Source organism: Pleurodeles waltl, chromosome 1_1, assembly GCF_031143425.1.
Source record: "Pleurodeles waltl isolate 20211129_DDA chromosome 1_1, aPleWal1.hap1.20221129, whole genome shotgun sequence".
Taxonomy (NCBI): domain Eukaryota; kingdom Metazoa; phylum Chordata; class Amphibia; order Caudata; family Salamandridae; genus Pleurodeles; species Pleurodeles waltl.
In genome coordinates this window covers 304,407,497-304,425,942 of record NC_090436.1, presented here as the reverse complement: position 1 = coordinate 304,425,942, position 18,446 = coordinate 304,407,497, and the positions used below count along the sequence as shown (strand labels likewise).

Below are 18,446 nucleotides of genomic sequence, written 5' to 3'. Positions count from 1 at the left end.
CAAGGGTAGAGTACAGCATGCTGACAGGTGGGCTCGCCAGGTGGAACGAAGGCCCAGAAGCAGCTTTTGAGGCCCTTTCCCAGCATTCCCCAGGCTCCTGAATTTGCATGCCTCTTCCCCTTGCCCAGCCCCATTTCCAGCCTACTGCAGCACCCAGAAGGAAGCTGGAGAGACAGCTAAGGGTGCTCCAGAGTGGTTTTTCTTGTTGCCTTTCTTGATACCAGAGATCAGGGGAAAGCGCGAACGCAGTCCCCCACTACCAGAAATTATGCAGTCGAGTATCCCGCATTTGGGGACATCGCAGGGGTCAGCACATCCGAAGTGCAATGGATGAGCCTCACCCTGGGAGAACCACCTTTTTTTTTTTTTTTTTTTTTTTTTAAAGTTTCAAAAACCTTTATTAAGTGCTTTAAGTAGGCGATACATAGGTTTTTAAAGAGTGGTACCTCTTCCCTTAGGAAGGGCAGTCCAGTTCAACTTTGTTTCAAATCACATTTTAACAACACAGTCAGTTTACATATGAAATAAGTAGTAAAGGGGGGTTTGGTTTCTTGGGGCAGTGTGGGGAGTTCAGTGGGAAGGAGGGGTTAGGGTTTACAGTTCTTCCTCCTTCTCACCCTCCTTGTTGTCCTTGTCTGTGTAGTCTCTCAGCAGGTTGAGTACCATTCGGTGGCACGCTTCCCTGCTCACCACCTCCCCGTTGGTCACCAGTCGGGTCCTGGCATACAAGAGGATGTCCTTTATGCAGCAGAGGATTCTCCAGCATCCTTGGATAGCCTCCACTGATTGTGTCTTTGGAAACAGCCCATACAGCACAGAGTGGTGAGTGATGTTTGGGTATGGGATGTGGTCTTCCATTTCTTGTTTTAAGGCTCCCCGCAGTCTCTGGGCAAAAGGGCAGGCCCAGAACAGATGGTATGTAGTTTCCTCTGCAGGGCAACCCCTTGGGCATTCTCTGTGTGGGCACAGGCCCCTGCTGTGCATGAATGACCGGACTGGCAGTCCCCCTTTCACGGCCATCCATGCAATGTCTTTGTGCCTGTTGGTTAGGGATGGGGAGGATACATTTTCCCACACCCTTGTTGCTGTAGCAGGTGGCAGGTCGCTCACTGGTTCTGTGGTGTCCCTGGACCTGATTAGTCTGTGGATTGTCCTGGGCTTCCATAGGCTTGGTGTGACACAGTTCAGCCCAAATTCCACCACAAACTTCTCAATCTCCTTGTAGTACCAGGGGAGGTCCCAGTTGAACATTGTTGCATTCTCCCACTTATCCCATCCCAGTCTTCTCCATACTGGGAGCAGGAAGAAGCGGAAGACCCTGTAAGCTGAGTGATCCTTGTTCTCGTTCGTCAGGGTTATTCGGACGCAGCCACACACAAAGAAGGCTCTGAGGATTGTCGGGATGTCAGGGACTGCCTTCCCTCCCTTGCGATGCTCCTTGTGCATGACTGTCCTTTTCACCCTGTCCATCTTTGAGTGCCAAACAAAGTGGAAAACCATGCTGTTCACAGCCCGTGCTACGTTGGCCAGGAGTGGCCAGGCCTGTGTCACATACTGCAGCACGGGCAGTGCGTCGTTCCTGAGCACCAGAGCCTTTCCTTCAATGCTCAGGTGTCTCAAGCTCCAAAAGCCCAGTTTCTGCTTGACTTTGGCCAGGCGTTCGTTCCAGCTTTTCGCCGCCGCTCCTGGGCCCCCAAACCAGATACCGAGGATCTTTACCAGTCCTGCCTCAACGGGGAAAGGGAGAGGCTCGTTACATAGGTCCCAGCGGCCAAAAAGCTTTGCCTGTGATTTGTCCACGTTGATCTTTGCTCCTGATGCTTTGCCAAAGTCCTTGCATGCCTCCAGCAGGGACTGGACCGATTTCCCATCTGTGCAGAAGAGGGTGACGTCGTCCATGTACAGCGAACACTTGACTTCTTTCTTTGCGTCTCCTGGTGTCGGGATCCCTCTGATGTTCGGGTTCTTCCTGATGTACTCCGCGAGTAGCTCTATAACCAAAACAAACAAAGAGGGCGAGAGCGGGCAGCCTTGTCTTACCCCAGACCTGATAGGAAAGGGGTCTGTTTTCCAACCATTTACCATGACTGAACTGAAAATGTCTGTATACATTATTCTAACATAATTGCAGAAGCGCTCACCACCTTCGTGATCATGGTGTCTCCCCTGCCAGGTAAGTATGAGTTGGAAGGGGACAGGGCAAGGGGGGCCCGCTTGGCATCTCCCTGCAGAGCGAGGGTGGCATCCACAGAGGCAAGGCCTGAGGCGGGGCAGAGCATGGGCGTGGGGGCGCAAAGTGACCAGCCAAGGCCCCGCAGACCCTTTGGGCAAAGCCGTTGCCTACCCAAAGCTGCTTCCCAGAAGCCTCGGCCGGCCGGCCAGTGAAATTTACATGACCACGCCATCCAGCAGAGCCAATCAGGGCCTTGCTTTCAGGATCCTCTCCATTGCTGAGAATTTGGGCAAGGGTAGAGTACAGCATGCTGACAGGTGGGCTCGCCAGGTGGAACGAAGGCCCAGAAGCAGCTTTTGAGGCCCTTTCCCAGCATTCCCCAGGCTCCTGAATTTGCATGCCTCTTCCCCTTGCCCAGCCCCATTTCCAGCCTACTGCAGCACCCAGAAGGAAGCTGGAGAGACAGCTAAGGGTGCTCCAGAGTGGTTTTTCTTGTTGCCTTTCTTGATACCAGAGATCAGGGGAAAGCGCGAACGCAGTCCCCCACTACCAGAAATTATGCAGTCGAGTATCCCGCATTTGGGGACATCGCAGGGGTCAGCACATCCGAAGTGCAATGGATGAGCCTCACCCTGGGAGAACCACCTTCGTGATCATGGTGTCTCCCCTGCCAGGTAAGTATGAGTTGGAAGGGGACAGGGCAAGGGGGGCCCGCTTGGCATCTCCCTGCAGAGCGAGGGTGGCATCCACAGAGGCAAGGCCTGAGGCGGGGCAGAGCATGGGCGTGGGGGCGCAAAGTGACCAGCCAAGGCCCCGCAGACCCTTTGGGCAAAGCCGTTGCCTACCCAAAGCTGCTTCCCAGAAGCCTCGGCCGGCCGGCCAGTGAAATTTACATGACCACGCCATCCAGCAGAGCCAATCAGGGCCTTGCTTTCAGGATCCTCTCCATTGCTGAGAATTTGGGCAAGGGTAGAGTACAGCATGCTGACAGGTGGGCTCGCCAGGTGGAACGAAGGCCCAGAAGCAGCTTTTGAGGCCCTTTCCCAGCATTCCCCAGGCTCCTGAATTTGCATGCCTCTTCCCCTTGCCCAGCCCCATTTCCAGCCTACTGCAGCACCCAGAAGGAAGCTGGAGAGACAGCTAAGGGTGCTCCAGAGTGGTTTTTCTTGTTGCCTTTCTTGATACCAGAGATCAGGGGAAAGCGCGAACGCAGTCCCCCACTACCAGAAATTATGCAGTCGAGTATCCCGCATTTGGGGACATCGCAGGGGTCAGCACATCCGAAGTGCAATGGATGAGCCTCACCCTGGGAGAACCACCTTCGTGATCATGGTGTCTCCCCTGCCAGGTAAGTATGAGTTGGAAGGGGACAGGGCAAGGGGGGCCCGCTTGGCATCTCCCTGCAGAGCGAGGGTGGCATCCACAGAGGCAAGGCCTGAGGCGGGGCAGAGCATGGGCGTGGGGGCGCAAAGTGACCAGCCAAGGCCCCGCAGACCCTTTGGGCAAAGCCGTTGCCTACCCAAAGCTGCTTCCCAGAAGCCTCGGCCGGCCGGCCAGTGAAATTTACATGACCACGCCATCCAGCAGAGCCAATCAGGGCCTTGCTTTCAGGATCCTCTCCATTGCTGAGAATTTGGGCAAGGGTAGAGTACAGCATGCTGACAGGTGGGCTCGCCAGGTGGAACGAAGGCCCAGAAGCAGCTTTTGAGGCCCTTTCCCAGCATTCCCCAGGCTCCTGAATTTGCATGCCTCTTCCCCTTGCCCAGCCCCATTTCCAGCCTACTGCAGCACCCAGAAGGAAGCTGGAGAGACAGCTAAGGGTGCTCCAGAGTGGTTTTTCTTGTTGCCTTTCTTGATACCAGAGATCAGGGGAAAGCGCGAACGCAGTCCCCCACTACCAGAAATTATGCAGTCGAGTATCCCGCATTTGGGGACATCGCAGGGGTCAGCACATCCGAAGTGCAATGGATGAGCCTCACCCTGGGAGAACCACCTTCGTGATCATGGTGTCTCCCCTGCCAGGTAAGTATGAGTTGGAAGGGGACAGGGCAAGGGGGGCCCGCTTGGCATCTCCCTGCAGAGCGAGGGTGGCATCCACAGAGGCAAGGCCTGAGGCGGGGCAGAGCATGGGCGTGGGGGCGCAAAGTGACCAGCCAAGGCCCCGCAGACCCTTTGGGCAAAGCCGTTGCCTACCCAAAGCTGCTTCCCAGAAGCCTCGGCCGGCCGGCCAGTGAAATTTACATGACCACGCCATCCAGCAGAGCCAATCAGGGCCTTGCTTTCAGGATCCTCTCCATTGCTGAGAATTTGGGCAAGGGTAGAGTACAGCATGCTGACAGGTGGGCTCGCCAGGTGGAAAGAAGGCCCAGAAGCAGAGTTGGAGGCTTCTGAGCCTACAGAACTGCCACTAAGCCCTACTCTAGGGCTAGGCAGTGCTTTTGTTGGCCAAAGCCAGGGAAAAGGCCTGCCGGGGAGCAGTGTTTCGCGCCCTGAGCCCCTCACGCCTTCCCGAACGCTCCCAAACGCGGCAGAACCCTCGCCGGGCAGAGCCCTCGCCGGGCCCAGGCCTGGTGGCCTCAGCCATAGTCTTGGCCCCAGAAGGCAAGGGTGAGGACTACAGGCTGACAGCCGGTCCACAAGCCCAGGGGCTTAGCTGAGAGGGACAGACCTGTCACCTAGCCAGGGCCTACTTTCCTCTCTCTGGATAGGTCCCCTGAGTGGGAGGCGGCAGCTATCCCAGCACTCCCCAGGCTCCTGAATTTGCATGCCTCTTCCCCTTGCCCAGCCCCATTTCCAGCCTGCTGCAGCACCCAGAAGGAAGCTGGAGAGACAGCTAAGGGTGCTCCAGAGTGGTTTTTCTTGTTGCCTTTCTTGATACCAGAGATCAGGGGAAAGCGCGAACGCAGTCCCCCACTACCAGAAATTATGCAGTCGAGTATCCCGCATTTGGGGACATCGCAGGGGTCAGCACATCCGAAGTGCAATGGATGAGCCTCACCCTGGGAGAACCACCTTCGTGATCATGGTGTCTCCCCTGCCAGGTAAGTATGAGTTGGAAGGGGACAGGGCAAGGGGGGCCCGCTTGGCATCTCCCTGCAGAGCGAGGGTGGCATCCACAGAGGCAAGGCCTGAGGCGGGGCAGAGCATGGGCGTGGGGGCGCAAAGTGACCAGCCAAGGCCCCGCAGACCCTTTGGGCAAAGCCGTTGCCTACCCAAAGCTGCTTCCCAGAAGCCTCGGCCGGCCGGCCAGTGAAATTTACATGACCACGCCATCCAGCAGAGCCAATCAGGGCCTTGCTTTCAGGATCCTCTCCATTGCTGAGAATTTGGGCAAGGGTAGAGTACAGCATGCTGACAGGTGGGCTCGCCAGGTGGAACGAAGGCCCAGAAGCAGCTTTTGAGGCCCTTTCCCAGCATTCCCCAGGCTCCTGAATTTGCATGCCTCTTCCCCTTGCCCAGCCCCATTTCCAGCCTACTGCAGCACCCAGAAGGAAGCTGGAGAGACAGCTAAGGGTGCTCCAGAGTGGTTTTTCTTGTTGCCTTTCTTGATACCAGAGATCAGGGGAAAGCGCGAACGCAGTCCCCCACTACCAGAAATTATGCAGTCGAGTATCCCGCATTTGGGGACATCGCAGGGGTCAGCACATCCGAAGTGCAATGGATGAGCCTCACCCTGGGAGAACCACCTTCGTGATCATGGTGTCTCCCCTGCCAGGTAAGTATGAGTTGGAAGGGGACAGGGCAAGGGGGGCCCGCTTGGCATCTCCCTGCAGAGCGAGGGTGGCATCCACAGAGGCAAGGCCTGAGGCGGGGCAGAGCATGGGCGTGGGGGCGCAAAGTGACCAGCCAAGGCCCCGCAGACCCTTTGGGCAAAGCCGTTGCCTACCCAAAGCTGCTTCCCAGAAGCCTCGGCCGGCCGGCCAGTGAAATTTACATGACCACGCCATCCAGCAGAGCCAATCAGGGCCTTGCTTTCAGGATCCTCTCCATTGCTGAGAATTTGGGCAAGGGTAGAGTACAGCATGCTGACAGGTGGGCTCGCCAGGTGGAAAGAAGGCCCAGAAGCAGAGTTGGAGGCTTCTGAGCCTACAGAACTGCCACTAAGCCCTACTCTAGGGCTAGGCAGTGCTTTTGTTGGCCAAAGCCAGGGAAAAGGCCTGCCGGGGAGCAGTGTTTCGCGCCCTGAGCCCCTCACGAACGCTCCCAAACGCGGCAGAACCCTCGCCGGGCAGAGCCCTCGCCGGGCCCAGGCCTGGTGGCCTCAGCCATAGTCTTGGCCCCAGAAGGCAAGGGTGAGGACTACAGGCTGACAGCCGGTCCACAAGCCCAGGGGCTTAGCTGAGAGGGACAGACCTGTCACCTAGCCAGGGCCTACTTTCCTCTCTCTGGATAGGTCCCCTGAGTGGGAGGCGGCAGCTATCCCAGCACTCCCCAGGCTCCTGAATTTGCATGCCTCTTCCCCTTGCCCAGCCCCATTTCCAGCCTGCTGCAGCACCCAGAAGGAAGCTGGAGAGACAGCTAAGGGTGCTCCAGAGTGGTTTTTCTTGTTGCCTTTCTTGATACCAGAGATCAGGGGAAAGCGCGAACGCAGTCCCCCACTACCAGAAATTATGCAGTCGAGTATCCCGCATTTGGGGACATCGCAGGGGTCAGCACATCCGAAGTGCAATGGATGAGCCTCACCCTGGGAGAACCACCTTCGTGATCATGGTGTCTCCCCTGCCAGGTAAGTATGAGTTGGAAGGGGACAGGGCAAGGGGGGCCCGCTTGGCATCTCCCTGCAGAGCGAGGGTGGCATCCACAGAGGCAAGGCCTGAGGCGGGGCAGAGCATGGGCGTGGGGGCGCAAAGTGACCAGCCAAGGCCCCGCAGACCCTTTGGGCAAAGCCGTTGCCTACCCAAAGCTGCTTCCCAGAAGCCTCGGCCGGCCGGCCAGTGAAATTTACATGACCACGCCATCCAGCAGAGCCAATCAGGGCCTTGCTTTCAGGATCCTCTCCATTGCTGAGAATTTGGGCAAGGGTAGAGTACAGCATGCTGACAGGTGGGCTCGCCAGGTGGAACGAAGGCCCAGAAGCAGCTTTTGAGGCCCTTTCCCAGCATTCCCCAGGCTCCTGAATTTGCATGCCTCTTCCCCTTGCCCAGCCCCATTTCCAGCCTACTGCAGCACCCAGAAGGAAGCTGGAGAGACAGCTAAGGGTGCTCCAGAGTGGTTTTTCTTGTTGCCTTTCTTGATACCAGAGATCAGGGGAAAGCGCGAACGCAGTCCCCCACTACCAGAAATTATGCAGTCGAGTATCCCGCATTTGGGGACATCGCAGGGGTCAGCACATCCGAAGTGCAATGGATGAGCCTCACCCTGGGAGAACCACCTTCGTGATCATGGTGTCTCCCCTGCCAGGTAAGTATGAGTTGGAAGGGGACAGGGCAAGGGGGGCCCGCTTGGCATCTCCCTGCAGAGCGAGGGTGGCATCCACAGAGGCAAGGCCTGTGGCGGGGCAGAGCATGGGCGTGGGGGCGCAAAGTGACCAGCCAAGGCCCCGCAGACCCTTTGGGCAAAGCCGTTGCCTACCCAAAGCTGCTTCCCAGAAGCCTCGGCCGGCCGGCCAGTGAAATTTACATGACCACGCCATCCAGCAGAGCCAATCAGGGCCTTGCTTTCAGGATCCTCTCCATTGCTGAGAATTTGGGCAAGGGTAGAGTACAGCATGCTGACAGGTGGGCTCGCCAGGTGGAAAGAAGGCCCAGAAGCAGAGTTGGAGGCTTCTGAGCCTACAGAACTGCCACTAAGCCCTACTCTAGGGCTAGGCAGTGCTTTTGTTGGCCAAAGCCAGGGAAAAGGCCTGCCGGGGAGCAGTGTTTCGCGCCCTGAGCCCCTCACGCCTTCCCGAACGCTCCCAAACGCGGCAGAACCCTCGCCGGGCAGAGCCCTCGCCGGGCCCAGGCCTGGTGGCCTCAGCCATAGTCTTGGCCCCAGAAGGCAAGGGTGAGGACTACAGGCTGACAGCCGGTCCACAAGCCCAGGGGCTTAGCTGAGAGGGACAGACCTGTCACCTAGCCAGGGCCTACTTTCCTCTCTCTGGATAGGTCCCCTGAGTGGGAGGCGGCAGCTATCCCAGCACTCCCCAGGCTCCTGAATTTGCATGCCTCTTCCCCTTGCCCAGCCCCATTTCCAGCCTGCTGCAGCACCCAGAAGGAAGCTGGAGAGACAGCTAAGGGTGCTCCAGAGTGGTTTTTCTTGTTGCCTTTCTTGATACCAGAGATCAGGGGAAAGCGCGAACGCAGTCCCCCACTACCAGAAATTATGCAGTCGAGTATCCCGCATTTGGGGACATCGCAGGGGTCAGCACATCCGAAGTGCAATGGATGAGCCTCACCCTGGGAGAACCACCTTCGTGATCATGGTGTCTCCCCTGCCAGGTAAGTATGAGTTGGAAGGGGACAGGGCAAGGGGGGCCCGCTTGGCATCTCCCTGCAGAGCGAGGGTGGCATCCACAGAGGCAAGGCCTGAGGCGGGGCAGAGCATGGGCGTGGGGGCGCAAAGTGACCAGCCAAGGCCCCGCAGACCCTTTGGGCAAAGCCGTTGCCTACCCAAAGCTGCTTCCCAGAAGCCTCGGCCGGCCGGCCAGTGAAATTTACATGACCACGCCATCCAGCAGAGCCAATCAGGGCCTTGCTTTCAGGATCCTCTCCATTGCTGAGAATTTGGGCAAGGGTAGAGTACAGCATGCTGACAGGTGGGCTCGCCAGGTGGAACGAAGGCCCAGAAGCAGCTTTTGAGGCCCTTTCCCAGCATTCCCCAGGCTCCTGAATTTGCATGCCTCTTCCCCTTGCCCAGCCCCATTTCCAGCCTACTGCAGCACCCAGAAGGAAGCTGGAGAGACAGCTAAGGGTGCTCCAGAGTGGTTTTTCTTGTTGCCTTTCTTGATACCAGAGATCAGGGGAAAGCGCGAACGCAGTCCCCCACTACCAGAAATTATGCAGTCGAGTATCCCGCATTTGGGGACATCGCAGGGGTCAGCACATCCGAAGTGCAATGGATGAGCCTCACCCTGGGAGAACCACCTTCGTGATCATGGTGTCTCCCCTGCCAGGTAAGTATGAGTTGGAAGGGGACAGGGCAAGGGGGGCCCGCTTGGCATCTCCCTGCAGAGCGAGGGTGGCATCCACAGAGGCAAGGCCTGAGGCGGGGCAGAGCATGGGCGTGGGGGCGCAAAGTGACCAGCCAAGGCCCCGCAGACCCTTTGGGCAAAGCCGTTGCCTACCCAAAGCTGCTTCCCAGAAGCCTCGGCCGGCCGGCCAGTGAAATTTACATGACCACGCCATCCAGCAGAGCCAATCAGGGCCTTGCTTTCAGGATCCTCTCCATTGCTGAGAATTTGGGCAAGGGTAGAGTACAGCATGCTGACAGGTGGGCTCGCCAGGTGGAAAGAAGGCCCAGAAGCAGAGTTGGAGGCTTCTGAGCCTACAGAACTGCCACTAAGCCCTACTCTAGGGCTAGGCAGTGCTTTTGTTGGCCAAAGCCAGGGAAAAGGCCTGCCGGGGAGCAGTGTTTCGCGCCCTGAGCCCCTCACGAACGCTCCCAAACGCGGCAGAACCCTCGCCGGGCAGAGCCCTCGCCGGGCCCAGGCCTGGTGGCCTCAGCCATAGTCTTGGCCCCAGAAGGCAAGGGTGAGGACTACAGGCTGACAGCCGGTCCACAAGCCCAGGGGCTTAGCTGAGAGGGACAGACCTGTCACCTAGCCAGGGCCTACTTTCCTCTCTCTGGATAGGTCCCCTGAGTGGGAGGCGGCAGCTATCCCAGCACTCCCCAGGCTCCTGAATTTGCATGCCTCTTCCCCTTGCCCAGCCCCATTTCCAGCCTGCTGCAGCACCCAGAAGGAAGCTGGAGAGACAGCTAAGGGTGCTCCAGAGTGGTTTTTCTTGTTGCCTTTCTTGATACCAGAGATCAGGGGAAAGCGCGAACGCAGTCCCCCACTACCAGAAATTATGCAGTCGAGTATCCCGCATTTGGGGACATCGCAGGGGTCAGCACATCCGAAGTGCAATGGATGAGCCTCACCCTGGGAGAACCACCTTCGTGATCATGGTGTCTCCCCTGCCAGGTAAGTATGAGTTGGAAGGGGACAGGGCAAGGGGGGCCCGCTTGGCATCTCCCTGCAGAGCGAGGGTGGCATCCACAGAGGCAAGGCCTGAGGCGGGGCAGAGCATGGGCGTGGGGGCGCAAAGTGACCAGCCAAGGCCCCGCAGACCCTTTGGGCAAAGCCGTTGCCTACCCAAAGCTGCTTCCCAGAAGCCTCGGCCGGCCGGCCAGTGAAATTTACATGACCACGCCATCCAGCAGAGCCAATCAGGGCCTTGCTTTCAGGATCCTCTCCATTGCTGAGAATTTGGGCAAGGGTAGAGTACAGCATGCTGACAGGTGGGCTCGCCAGGTGGAACGAAGGCCCAGAAGCAGCTTTTGAGGCCCTTTCCCAGCATTCCCCAGGCTCCTGAATTTGCATGCCTCTTCCCCTTGCCCAGCCCCATTTCCAGCCTACTGCAGCACCCAGAAGGAAGCTGGAGAGACAGCTAAGGGTGCTCCAGAGTGGTTTTTCTTGTTGCCTTTCTTGATACCAGAGATCAGGGGAAAGCGCGAACGCAGTCCCCCACTACCAGAAATTATGCAGTCGAGTATCCCGCATTTGGGGACATCGCAGGGGTCAGCACATCCGAAGTGCAATGGATGAGCCTCACCCTGGGAGAACCACCTTCGTGATCATGGTGTCTCCCCTGCCAGGTAAGTATGAGTTGGAAGGGGACAGGGCAAGGGGGGCCCGCTTGGCATCTCCCTGCAGAGCGAGGGTGGCATCCACAGAGGCAAGGCCTGAGGCGGGGCAGAGCATGGGCGTGGGGGCGCAAAGTGACCAGCCAAGGCCCCGCAGACCCTTTGGGCAAAGCCGTTGCCTACCCAAAGCTGCTTCCCAGAAGCCTCGGCCGGCCGGCCAGTGAAATTTACATGACCACGCCATCCAGCAGAGCCAATCAGGGCCTTGCTTTCAGGATCCTCTCCATTGCTGAGAATTTGGGCAAGGGTAGAGTACAGCATGCTGACAGGTGGGCTCGCCAGGTGGAAAGAAGGCCCAGAAGCAGAGTTGGAGGCTTCTGAGCCTACAGAACTGCCACTAAGCCCTACTCTAGGGCTAGGCAGTGCTTTTGTTGGCCAAAGCCAGGGAAAAGGCCTGCCGGGGAGCAGTGTTTCGCGCCCTGAGCCCCTCACGCCTTCCCGAACGCTCCCAAACGCGGCAGAACCCTCGCCGGGCAGAGCCCTCGCCGGGCCCAGGCCTGGTGGCCTCAGCCATAGTCTTGGCCCCAGAAGGCAAGGGTGAGGACTACAGGCTGACAGCCGGTCCACAAGCCCAGGGGCTTAGCTGAGAGGGACAGACCTGTCACCTAGCCAGGGCCTACTTTCCTCTCTCTGGATAGGTCCCCTGAGTGGGAGGCGGCAGCTATCCCAGCACTCCCCAGGCTCCTGAATTTGCATGCCTCTTCCCCTTGCCCAGCCCCATTTCCAGCCTGCTGCAGCACCCAGAAGGAAGCTGGAGAGACAGCTAAGGGTGCTCCAGAGTGGTTTTTCTTGTTGCCTTTCTTGATACCAGAGATCAGGGGAAAGCGCGAACGCAGTCCCCCACTACCAGAAATTATGCAGTCGAGTATCCCGCATTTGGGGACATCGCAGGGGTCAGCACATCCGAAGTGCAATGGATGAGCCTCACCCTGGGAGAACCACCTTCGTGATCATGGTGTCTCCCCTGCCAGGTAAGTATGAGTTGGAAGGGGACAGGGCAAGGGGGGCCCGCTTGGCATCTCCCTGCAGAGCGAGGGTGGCATCCACAGAGGCAAGGCCTGAGGCGGGGCAGAGCATGGGCGTGGGGGCGCAAAGTGACCAGCCAAGGCCCCGCAGACCCTTTGGGCAAAGCCGTTGCCTACCCAAAGCTGCTTCCCAGAAGCCTCGGCCGGCCGGCCAGTGAAATTTACATGACCACGCCATCCAGCAGAGCCAATCAGGGCCTTGCTTTCAGGATCCTCTCCATTGCTGAGAATTTGGGCAAGGGTAGAGTACAGCATGCTGACAGGTGGGCTCGCCAGGTGGAACGAAGGCCCAGAAGCAGCTTTTGAGGCCCTTTCCCAGCATTCCCCAGGCTCCTGAATTTGCATGCCTCTTCCCCTTGCCCAGCCCCATTTCCAGCCTACTGCAGCACCCAGAAGGAAGCTGGAGAGACAGCTAAGGGTGCTCCAGAGTGGTTTTTCTTGTTGCCTTTCTTGATACCAGAGATCAGGGGAAAGCGCGAACGCAGTCCCCCACTACCAGAAATTATGCAGTCGAGTATCCCGCATTTGGGGACATCGCAGGGGTCAGCACATCCGAAGTGCAATGGATGAGCCTCACCCTGGGAGAACCACCTTCGTGATCATGGTGTCTCCCCTGCCAGGTAAGTATGAGTTGGAAGGGGACAGGGCAAGGGGGGCCCGCTTGGCATCTCCCTGCAGAGCGAGGGTGGCATCCACAGAGGCAAGGCCTGAGGCGGGGCAGAGCATGGGCGTGGGGGCGCAAAGTGACCAGCCAAGGCCCCGCAGACCCTTTGGGCAAAGCCGTTGCCTACCCAAAGCTGCTTCCCAGAAGCCTCGGCCGGCCGGCCAGTGAAATTTACATGACCACGCCATCCAGCAGAGCCAATCAGGGCCTTGCTTTCAGGATCCTCTCCATTGCTGAGAATTTGGGCAAGGGTAGAGTACAGCATGCTGACAGGTGGGCTCGCCAGGTGGAAAGAAGGCCCAGAAGCAGAGTTGGAGGCTTCTGAGCCTACAGAACTGCCACTAAGCCCTACTCTAGGGCTAGGCAGTGCTTTTGTTGGCCAAAGCCAGGGAAAAGGCCTGCCGGGGAGCAGTGTTTCGCGCCCTGAGCCCCTCACGCCTTCCCCGAACGCTCCCAAACGCGGCAGAACCCTCGCCGGGCAGAGCCCTCGCCGGGCCCAGGCCTGGTGGCCTCAGCCATAGTCTTGGCCCCAGAAGGCAAGGGTGAGGACTACAGGCTGACAGCCGGTCCACAAGCCCAGGGGCTTAGCTGAGAGGGACAGACCTGTCACCTAGCCAGGGCCTACTTTCCTCTCTCTGGATAGGTCCCCTGAGTGGGAGGCGGCAGCTATCCCAGCACTCCCCAGGCTCCTGAATTTGCATGCCTCTTCCCCTTGCCCAGCCCCATTTCCAGCCTGCTGCAGCACCCAGAAGGAAGCTGGAGAGACAGCTAAGGGTGCTCCAGAGTGGTTTTTCTTGTTGCCTTTCTTGATACCAGAGATCAGGGGAAATCGCGAACGCAGTCCCCCACTACCAGAAATTATGCAGTCGAGTATCCCGCATTTGGGGACATCGCAGGGGTCAGCACATCCGAAGTGCAATGGATGAGCCTCACCCTGGGAGAACCACCTTCGTGATCATGGTGTCTCCCCTGCCAGGTAAGTATGAGTTGGAAGGGGACAGGGCAAGGGGGGCCCGCTTGGCATCTCCCTGCAGAGCGAGGGTGGCATCCACAGAGGCAAGGCCTGAGGCGGGGCAGAGCATGGGCGTGGGGGCGCAAAGTGACCAGCCAAGGCCCCGCAGACCCTTTGGGCAAAGCCGTTGCCTACCCAAAGCTGCTTCCCAGAAGCCTCGGCCGGCCGGCCAGTGAAATTTACATGACCACGCCATCCAGCAGAGCCAATCAGGGCCTTGCTTTCAGGATCCTCTCCATTGCTGAGAATTTGGGCAAGGGTAGAGTACAGCATGCTGACAGGTGGGCTCGCCAGGTGGAAAGAAGGCCCAGAAGCAGAGTTGGAGGCTTCTGAGCCTACAGAACTGCCACTAAGCCCTACTCTAGGGCTAGGCAGTGCTTTTGTTGGCCAAAGCCAGGGAAAAGGCCTGCCGGGGAGCAGTGTTTCGCGCCCTGAGCCCCTCACGCCTTCCCGAACGCTCCCAAACGCGGCAGAACCCTCGCCGGGCCCAGGCCTGGTGGCCTCAGCCATAGTCTTGGCCCCAGAAGGCAAGGGTGAGGACTACAGGCTGACAGCCGGTCCACAAGCCCAGGGGCTTAGCTGAGAGGGACAGACCTGTCACCTAGCCAGGGCCTACTTTCCTCTCTCTGGATAGGTCCCCTGAGTGGGAGGCGGCAGCTATCCCAGCACTCCCCAGGCTCCTGAATTTGCATGCCTCTTCCCCTTGCCCAGCCCCATTTCCAGCCTGCTGCAGCACCCAGAAGGAAGCTGGAGAGACAGCTAAGGGTGCTCCAGAGTGGTTTTTCTTGTTGCCTTTCTTGATACCAGAGATCAGGGGAAAGCGCGAACGCAGTCCCCCACTACCAGAAATTATGCAGTCGAGTATCCCGCATTTGGGGACATCGCAGGGGTCAGCACATCCGAAGTGCAATGGATGAGCCTCACCCTGGGAGAACCACCTTCGTGATCATGGTGTCTCCCCTGCCAGGTAAGTATGAGTTGGAAGGGGACAGGGCAAGGGGGGCCCGCTTGGCATCTCCCTGCAGAGCGAGGGTGGCATCCACAGAGGCAAGGCCTGAGGCGGGGCAGAGCATGGGCGTGGGGGCGCAAAGTGACCAGCCAAGGCCCCGCAGACCCTTTGGGCAAAGCCGTTGCCTACCCAAAGCTGCTTCCCAGAAGCCTCGGCCGGCCGGCCAGTGAAATTTACATGACCACGCCATCCAGCAGAGCCAATCAGGGCCTTGCTTTCAGGATCCTCTCCATTGCTGAGAATTTGGGCAAGGGTAGAGTACAGCATGCTGACAGGTGGGCTCGCCAGGTGGAACGAAGGCCCAGAAGCAGCTTTTGAGGCCCTTTCCCAGCATTCCCCAGGCTCCTGAATTTGCATGCCTCTTCCCCTTGCCCAGCCCCATTTCCAGCCTACTGCAGCACCCAGAAGGAAGCTGGAGAGACAGCTAAGGGTGCTCCAGAGTGGTTTTTCTTGTTGCCTTTCTTGATACCAGAGATCAGGGGAAAGCGCGAACGCAGTCCCCCACTACCAGAAATTATGCAGTCGAGTATCCCGCATTTGGGGACATCGCAGGGGTCAGCACATCCGAAGTGCAATGGATGAGCCTCACCCTGGGAGAACCACCTTCGTGATCATGGTGTCTCCCCTGCCAGGTAAGTATGAGTTGGAAGGGGACAGGGCAAGGGGGGCCCGCTTGGCATCTCCCTGCAGAGCGAGGGTGGCATCCACAGAGGCAAGGCCTGAGGCGGGGCAGAGCATGGGCGTGGGGGCGCAAAGTGACCAGCCAAGGCCCCGCAGACCCTTTGGGCAAAGCCGTTGCCTACCCAAAGCTGCTTCCCAGAAGCCTCGGCCGGCCGGCCAGTGAAATTTACATGACCACGCCATCCAGCAGAGCCAATCAGGGCCTTGCTTTCAGGATCCTCTCCATTGCTGAGAATTTGGGCAAGGGTAGAGTACAGCATGCTGACAGGTGGGCTCGCCAGGTGGAAAGAAGGCCCAGAAGCAGAGTTGGAGGCTTCTGAGCCTACAGAACTGCCACTAAGCCCTACTCTAGGGCTAGGCAGTGCTTTTGTTGGCCAAAGCCAGGGAAAAGGCCTGCCGGGGAGCAGTGTTTCGCGCCCTGAGCCCCTCACGCCTTCCCGAACGCTCCCAAACGCGGCAGAACCCTCGCCGGGCAGAGCCCTCGCCGGGCCCAGGCCTGGTGGCCTCAGCCATAGTCTTGGCCCCAGAAGGCAAGGGTGAGGACTACAGGCTGACAGCCGGTCCACAAGCCCAGGGGCTTAGCTGAGAGGGACAGACCTGTCACCTAGCCAGGGCCTACTTTCCTCTCTCTGGATAGGTCCCCTGAGTGGGAGGCGGCAGCTATCCCAGCACTCCCCAGGCTCCTGAATTTGCATGCCTCTTCCCCTTGCCCAGCCCCATTTCCAGCCTGCTGCAGCACCCAGAAGGAAGCTGGAGAGACAGCTAAGGGTGCTCCAGAGTGGTTTTTCTTGTTGCCTTTCTTGATACCAGAGATCAGGGGAAAGCGCGAACGCAGTCCCCCACTACCAGAAATTATGCAGTCGAGTATCCCGCATTTGGGGACATCGCAGGGGTCAGCACATCCGAAGTGCAATGGATGAGCCTCACCCTGGGAGAACCACCTTCGTGATCATGGTGTCTCCCCTGCCAGGTAAGTATGAGTTGGAAGGGGACAGGGCAAGGGGGGCCCGCTTGGCATCTCCCTGCAGAGCGAGGGTGGCATCCACAGAGGCAAGGCCTGAGGCGGGGCAGAGCATGGGCGTGGGGGCGCAAAGTGACCAGCCAAGGCCCCGCAGACCCTTTGGGCAAAGCCGTTGCCTACCCAAAGCTGCTTCCCAGAAGCCTCGGCCGGCCGGCCAGTGAAATTTACATGACCACGCCATCCAGCAGAGCCAATCAGGGCCTTGCTTTCAGGATCCTCTCCATTGCTGAGAATTTGGGCAAGGGTAGAGTACAGCATGCTGACAGGTGGGCTCGCCAGGTGGAAAGAAGGCCCAGAAGCAGAGTTGGAGGCTTCTGAGCCTACAGAACTGCCACTAAGCCCTACTCTAGGGCTAGGCAGTGCTTTTGTTGGCCAAAGCCAGGGAAAAGGCCTGCCGGGGAGCAGTGTTTCGCGCCCTGAGCCCCTCACGAACGCTCCCAAACGCGGCAGAACCCTCGCCGGGCAGAGCCCTCGCCGGGCCCAGGCCTGGTGGCCTCAGCCATAGTCTTGGCCCCAGAAGGCAAGGGTGAGGACTACAGGCTGACAGCCGGTCCACAAGCCCAGGGGCTTAGCTGAGAGGGACAGACCTGTCACCTAGCCAGGGCCTACTTTCCTCTCTCTGGATAGGTCCCCTGAGTGGGAGGCGGCAGCTATCCCAGCACTCCCCAGGCTCCTGAATTTGCATGCCTCTTCCCCTTGCCCAGCCCCATTTCCAGCCTGCTGCAGCACCCAGAAGGAAGCTGGAGAGACAGCTAAGGGTGCTCCAGAGTGGTTTTTCTTGTTGCCTTTCTTGATACCAGAGATCAGGGGAAAGCGCGAACGCAGTCCCCCACTACCAGCAATTATGCAGTCGAGTATCCCGCATTTGGGGACATCGCAGGGGTCAGCACATCCGAAGTGCAATGGATGAGCCTCACCCTGGGAGAACCACCTTCGTGATCATGGTGTCTCCCCTGCCAGGTAAGTATGAGTTGGAAGGGGACAGGGCAAGGGGGGCCCGCTTGGCATCTCCCTGCAGAGCGAGGGTGGCATCCACAGAGGCAAGGCCTGAGGCGGGGCAGAGCATGGGCGTGGGGGCGCAAAGTGACCAGCCAAGGCCCCGCAGACCCTTTGGGCAAAGCCGTTGCCTACCCAAAGCTGCTTCCCAGAAGCCTCGGCCGGCCGGCCAGTGAAATTTACATGACCACGCCATCCAGCAGAGCCAATCAGGGCCTTGCTTTCAGGATCCTCTCCATTGCTGAGAATTTGGGCAAGGGTAGAGTACAGCATGCTGACAGGTGGGCTCGCCAGGTGGAACGAAGGCCCAGAAGCAGCTTTTGAGGCCCTTTCCCAGCATTCCCCAGGCTCCTGAATTTGCATGCCTCTTCCCCTTGCCCAGCCCCATTTCCAGCCTACTGCAGCACCCAGAAGGAAGCTGGAGAGACAGCTAAGGGTGCTCCAGAGTGGTTTTTCTTGTTGCCTTTCTTGATACCAGAGATCAGGGGAAAGCGCGAACGCAGTCCCCCACTACCAGAAATTATGCAGTCGAGTATCCCGCATTTGGGGACATCGCAGGGGTCAGCACATCCGAAGTGCAATGGATGAGCCTCACCCTGGGAGAACCACCTTCGTGATCATGGTGTCTCCCCTGCCAGGTAAGTATGAGTTGGAAGGGGACAGGGCAAGGGGGGCCCGCTTGGCATCTCCCTGCAGAGCGAGGGTGGCATCCACAGAGGCAAGGCCTGAGGCGGGGCAGAGCATGGGCGTGGGGGCGCAAAGTGACCAGCCAAGGCCCCGCAGACCCTTTGGGCAAAGCCGTTGCCTACCCAAAGCTGCTTCCCAGAAGCCTCGGCCGGCCGGCCAGTGAAATTTACATGACCACGCCATCCAGCAGAGCCAATCAGGGCCTTGCTTTCAGGATCCTCTCCATTGCTGAGAATTTGGGCAAGGGTAGAGTACAGCATGCTGACAGGTGGGCTCGCCAGGTGGAAAGAAGGCCCAGAAGCAGAGTTGGAGGCTTCTGAGCCTACAGAACTGCCACTAAGCCCTACTCTAG

The 18,446-nt window shown here is 58.7% G+C and overlaps 19 non-coding genes and 1 pseudogene across 19 annotated transcripts; all 20 read right to left on the bottom strand.

Annotated features, from left to right (window-relative positions):
• Window positions 1-228: 228 nt before the first annotated feature.
• Window positions 229-366, bottom strand: LOC138291962 (U1 spliceosomal RNA; annotated as a pseudogene).
• Window positions 367-2,691: 2,325 nt separating this feature from the next.
• LOC138295060 (U1 spliceosomal RNA) lies at window positions 2,692-2,855 on the bottom strand. The gene has a single exon (XR_011203518.1). It is a non-coding gene; the product is annotated as a U1 spliceosomal RNA (small nuclear RNA).
• A 510-nt stretch (window positions 2,856-3,365) lies between these two features.
• On the bottom strand, window positions 3,366-3,529 carry LOC138295049 (U1 spliceosomal RNA). Its single transcript, XR_011203517.1, has one exon. It is a non-coding gene; the product is annotated as a U1 spliceosomal RNA (small nuclear RNA).
• Window positions 3,530-4,039: 510 nt separating this feature from the next.
• Window positions 4,040-4,203, bottom strand: LOC138295038 (U1 spliceosomal RNA). The gene has a single exon (XR_011203516.1). It is a non-coding gene; the product is annotated as a U1 spliceosomal RNA (small nuclear RNA).
• Window positions 4,204-5,058: 855 nt separating this feature from the next.
• On the bottom strand, window positions 5,059-5,222 carry LOC138295027 (U1 spliceosomal RNA). The gene has a single exon (XR_011203515.1). It is a non-coding gene; the product is annotated as a U1 spliceosomal RNA (small nuclear RNA).
• A 510-nt stretch (window positions 5,223-5,732) lies between these two features.
• On the bottom strand, window positions 5,733-5,896 carry LOC138295016 (U1 spliceosomal RNA). Its single transcript, XR_011203514.1, has one exon. It is a non-coding gene; the product is annotated as a U1 spliceosomal RNA (small nuclear RNA).
• Window positions 5,897-6,743: 847 nt separating this feature from the next.
• LOC138295005 (U1 spliceosomal RNA) lies at window positions 6,744-6,907 on the bottom strand. The gene has a single exon (XR_011203513.1). It is a non-coding gene; the product is annotated as a U1 spliceosomal RNA (small nuclear RNA).
• A 510-nt stretch (window positions 6,908-7,417) lies between these two features.
• Window positions 7,418-7,581, bottom strand: LOC138294983 (U1 spliceosomal RNA). Its single transcript, XR_011203511.1, has one exon. It is a non-coding gene; the product is annotated as a U1 spliceosomal RNA (small nuclear RNA).
• Window positions 7,582-8,436: 855 nt separating this feature from the next.
• Window positions 8,437-8,600, bottom strand: LOC138294972 (U1 spliceosomal RNA). Its single transcript, XR_011203510.1, has one exon. It is a non-coding gene; the product is annotated as a U1 spliceosomal RNA (small nuclear RNA).
• Window positions 8,601-9,110: 510 nt separating this feature from the next.
• On the bottom strand, window positions 9,111-9,274 carry LOC138294961 (U1 spliceosomal RNA). The gene has a single exon (XR_011203509.1). It is a non-coding gene; the product is annotated as a U1 spliceosomal RNA (small nuclear RNA).
• An 847-nt stretch (window positions 9,275-10,121) lies between these two features.
• Window positions 10,122-10,285, bottom strand: LOC138294950 (U1 spliceosomal RNA). Its single transcript, XR_011203508.1, has one exon. It is a non-coding gene; the product is annotated as a U1 spliceosomal RNA (small nuclear RNA).
• A 510-nt stretch (window positions 10,286-10,795) lies between these two features.
• On the bottom strand, window positions 10,796-10,959 carry LOC138294939 (U1 spliceosomal RNA). Its single transcript, XR_011203507.1, has one exon. It is a non-coding gene; the product is annotated as a U1 spliceosomal RNA (small nuclear RNA).
• Window positions 10,960-11,814: 855 nt separating this feature from the next.
• Window positions 11,815-11,978, bottom strand: LOC138294928 (U1 spliceosomal RNA). The gene has a single exon (XR_011203506.1). It is a non-coding gene; the product is annotated as a U1 spliceosomal RNA (small nuclear RNA).
• A 510-nt stretch (window positions 11,979-12,488) lies between these two features.
• Window positions 12,489-12,652, bottom strand: LOC138294917 (U1 spliceosomal RNA). The gene has a single exon (XR_011203505.1). It is a non-coding gene; the product is annotated as a U1 spliceosomal RNA (small nuclear RNA).
• Window positions 12,653-13,508: 856 nt separating this feature from the next.
• Window positions 13,509-13,672, bottom strand: LOC138295303 (U1 spliceosomal RNA). The gene has a single exon (XR_011203569.1). It is a non-coding gene; the product is annotated as a U1 spliceosomal RNA (small nuclear RNA).
• Window positions 13,673-14,511: 839 nt separating this feature from the next.
• LOC138294906 (U1 spliceosomal RNA) lies at window positions 14,512-14,675 on the bottom strand. The gene has a single exon (XR_011203504.1). It is a non-coding gene; the product is annotated as a U1 spliceosomal RNA (small nuclear RNA).
• Window positions 14,676-15,185: 510 nt separating this feature from the next.
• LOC138294895 (U1 spliceosomal RNA) lies at window positions 15,186-15,349 on the bottom strand. Its single transcript, XR_011203503.1, has one exon. It is a non-coding gene; the product is annotated as a U1 spliceosomal RNA (small nuclear RNA).
• An 855-nt stretch (window positions 15,350-16,204) lies between these two features.
• LOC138294884 (U1 spliceosomal RNA) lies at window positions 16,205-16,368 on the bottom strand. Its single transcript, XR_011203502.1, has one exon. It is a non-coding gene; the product is annotated as a U1 spliceosomal RNA (small nuclear RNA).
• An 847-nt stretch (window positions 16,369-17,215) lies between these two features.
• LOC138295273 (U1 spliceosomal RNA) lies at window positions 17,216-17,379 on the bottom strand. The gene has a single exon (XR_011203560.1). It is a non-coding gene; the product is annotated as a U1 spliceosomal RNA (small nuclear RNA).
• A 510-nt stretch (window positions 17,380-17,889) lies between these two features.
• Window positions 17,890-18,053, bottom strand: LOC138294862 (U1 spliceosomal RNA). Its single transcript, XR_011203500.1, has one exon. It is a non-coding gene; the product is annotated as a U1 spliceosomal RNA (small nuclear RNA).
• Between the last annotated feature and the right edge of the window lie 393 nt (window positions 18,054-18,446).